Here is a 3,496-nt window from a genome sequence, read left to right as displayed (position 1 = left end):
ACTGACCCACATCTGCCCCACAGCAGCTCCTGACCCATAGATCTGACCCACATCAACCCCACAGAAGCTCCTGCCCCATAGATCTGAACCACATCTGCCCCACAGCAGATTTTACCCCACAGATCTGACCCACATCAGCCCCCAGGAGATCCTGCCCCATAGATCTGACCCACATCTGCCACCAGGAGATCCTGCCCCATAGATCTGACCCACATCTGCCCCACACCATCTCCTGCCCCATAGATCTAACTCACATGTGCCCCACAGCAGCTCCTGCTCCATAGATCTGACCCACAGCAGCTCCTGCCCTATAGATATGATTCAAATGTGCCCCACAGCAGCTCCTGCTCCATAGATCTGACCCACATGTGCCCCAGAGCAGCTCTGCCCCATTGATTTGACCCACATCAGCCCCACAGCATCTCCTGCCCCATAGAACTGACCCACAGCAGCCACAGCAGCTCCTGACCTATAGATCTGACCCACAACTGACCCACAGCAGCTCCTGCCTTATAGATCTGACCCACATCTGCCCCACACCATCTCCTGCCCCATAGATCTAACTCACATGTGCCCCACAGCAGCTCCTGACCCATAGATCAGCCCCACAGCAGCTCCTGCCCCATAGAACTCACCCACATCTGCCCCACAGCAGCTCCTGACCCATAGATCTGACCCACATCAACCCCACAGAAGCTCCTGCCCCATAGATCTGAACCACATCTGCCCCACAGCAGATTTTACCCCACAGATCTGACCCACATCAGCCCCCAGGAGATCCTGCCCCATAGATCTGACCCACATCTGCCCCACACCATCTCCTGCCCCATAGATCTAACTCACATGTGCCCCACAGCAGCTCCTGCTCCATAGATCTGACCCACAGCAGCTCCTGCCCTATAGATCTGATTCAAATCTGCCCCACATCAGCTCCTGCCCCATACATCTGACCCAAATCTGCCCCACACAATCTCCTGCCCCATAGATCTAACTCACATGTGCCCCACAGCAGCTCCTGCTCCATAGATCTGACCCACAGCAGCTCCTGCCCTATAGATCTGACCCAAATCTGCCCCACAGAAGCTCCTGCTCCATAGATCTGACCCACATGTGCCCCAGAGCAGCTCTGCCCAATTGATTTGACCCACATCAGCCCCACAGCATCTCCTTCCCCATAGAACTGACCCACAGCAGCCACAGCAGCTCCTGACCTATAGATCTGACCTACATCTGCCCCACAGCAGCCCCTGCCCCATCGATCTGACCCACATCTGCCTCACAGCAGCCCCTGCCCCATAGATCTGACACACATCATATGTAAAGCAGCTGCTGCCCAATAGATATGACCCACAGCAGCTCCTGCCCCATAGATCTGACCCACAGCAGCCCCACAGCAGCTCCTGCCCCATAGATCTGACGTACATCATCTCCACTGCAGCTCCTGACCCATAGATCTGACCACATCTGCCCCACTGCTGCTCCTGCCCCATAGATCTGACCCAAATCTGCCCCACAGCAGATCCTGCCAAATAGATCTTATCCACAGCAGCTCCTGCCCCATAGATCTGACCCACATCAGCCCCACAGCCGCTCCTGCTCCATAAATCTGACCAACATCAGGCCCACATCTATTCCTGCCCCATAGATCTGACCCACAGCAGCTCCTGCCTTATAGATCTTACCCATATCTGCCCCACTGCTGCTCCTGCCCCATTGATCAGACCAATAGCAGCTCTTCCCCATAGATCTGACCAACATGTTCCCCACAGCAGATCCTGCCCCATAGATCTGACCCACATCAGCCCCACAGCAGCTCCTGCCCCATAGACCTGACCCACATGTTCCCCACAGCAGCTCCTGCCCCATAGATCTGACCCACAGCATCTCCTGCCCTATAGATCTGACCCACATCAGCCCCACAGCAGCTCCTGCTCCATAGATCTGACCAACATCAGCCCCACAGCAGCTCCTGCCCCATAGATCTGACCCAAATCTGCCCCACAGCAGCTCCTGCCTCATAGATCTGACCCACGTCAGCCCCACAGCAGCTCCTGCCTTATAGATATGACCCCCATCAGCCCCACAGCAGCTTCTACCCCATAGATCTGACCCACATGTGCTCCACTGCAGCTCCAGTCCCGTAGATCTGTCCCACAGCAGCCCATGCCCCATAGATCTGACCCTCATCAGCCACACAGCAGCTCCTGATCCATACATCTGACCCAAATCTGCCCCACACCATCACCTGCCCCATAGATCTAACTCACATGTGCCCCACAGCAGCTCCTGCCCCATAGCTCTGACCCACATCTGCAACACAGCAGCTCCTCCCCATAGATCTAACACCCATCAGCCTCACAGCAGCTCCTGCCCCATAGATATGCCCTACATCTGCCGCACAGCAGCTCCTGCACCATAGATCTGACCCACATCTGCAACACAGCAGCTCCTGCTCCATAAATCTGACCAACATCAGGTCCACATCTGTTCCTGCTCCATTGATTTGACCCACATCAGCCCCACAGCATCTCCTGCCCCATAGAACTGACCCACAGCAGCCACAGCAGCTCCTGACCTATAGATCTGACCCACAACTGACCTACAGCAGCTCCTGCCTTATAGATCTGACCCACATCTGCCCCACACCATCTCCTGCCCCATAGATCTAACTCACATGTGCCCCACAGCAGCTCCTGACCCATAGATCTGCCCCACAGCAGCTCCTGCCCCATAGAACTGACCCACATCTGCCCCACAGCAGCTCCTGCCCCATAGATCTGACCCACATCTGCCCCACACCATCTCCTGCCCCATAGATCTAACTCACATGTGCCCCACAGCAGCTCCTGCTCCATAGATCTGACCCACAGCAGCTCCTGCCCTATAGATCTGATTCAAATCTGCCCCACATCAGCTCCTGCCCCATACATCTGACCAAACTCTGCCCCACAGCAGCTCTTGCCTCATAGATCTGACCCACGTCAGCCCCACAGCAGCTCCTGCCTTATAGATATGACCCCCATCAGCCCCACAGCAGCTTCTACCCCATAGATCTGACCCACATGTGCTCCACTGCAGCTCCAGTCCCGTAGATCTGACCCACAGCAGCCCATGCCCCATAGATCTGACCCTCATCAGCCACACAGCAGCTCCTGACACATACATCTGACCCAAATTTGCCCACACCATCTCCTGCCCCATAGATCTAACTCACATGTGCCCCACAGCATCTCCTGCCCATAGATCTGACCTACATCAGCTCCTGCCCTATAGATCTGATTCAAATCTGCCCCACAGCAGCTCCTGCTCCATAGATCTGACCCACAGCAGCTCCTGCCCTATAGATCTGATTCAAATCTGCCCCACAGCAGCTCCTGCTCCATAGATCTGACCCACATGTGCCCCAGAGCAGCTCTTCCCCATTGATTTGACCCACATCAGTCCTACAGCATCTCCTGCCCCATAGAACTGACCCACAGCAGCCACAGCAGCTCCT

Source organism: Coturnix japonica, chromosome 20 (genome assembly GCF_054131305.1).
Source record: "Coturnix japonica strain WE chromosome 20, WE-NBRP24, whole genome shotgun sequence".
NCBI classification, from domain to species: domain Eukaryota; kingdom Metazoa; phylum Chordata; class Aves; order Galliformes; family Phasianidae; genus Coturnix; species Coturnix japonica.
This window is presented reverse-complemented; position numbering follows the sequence as displayed.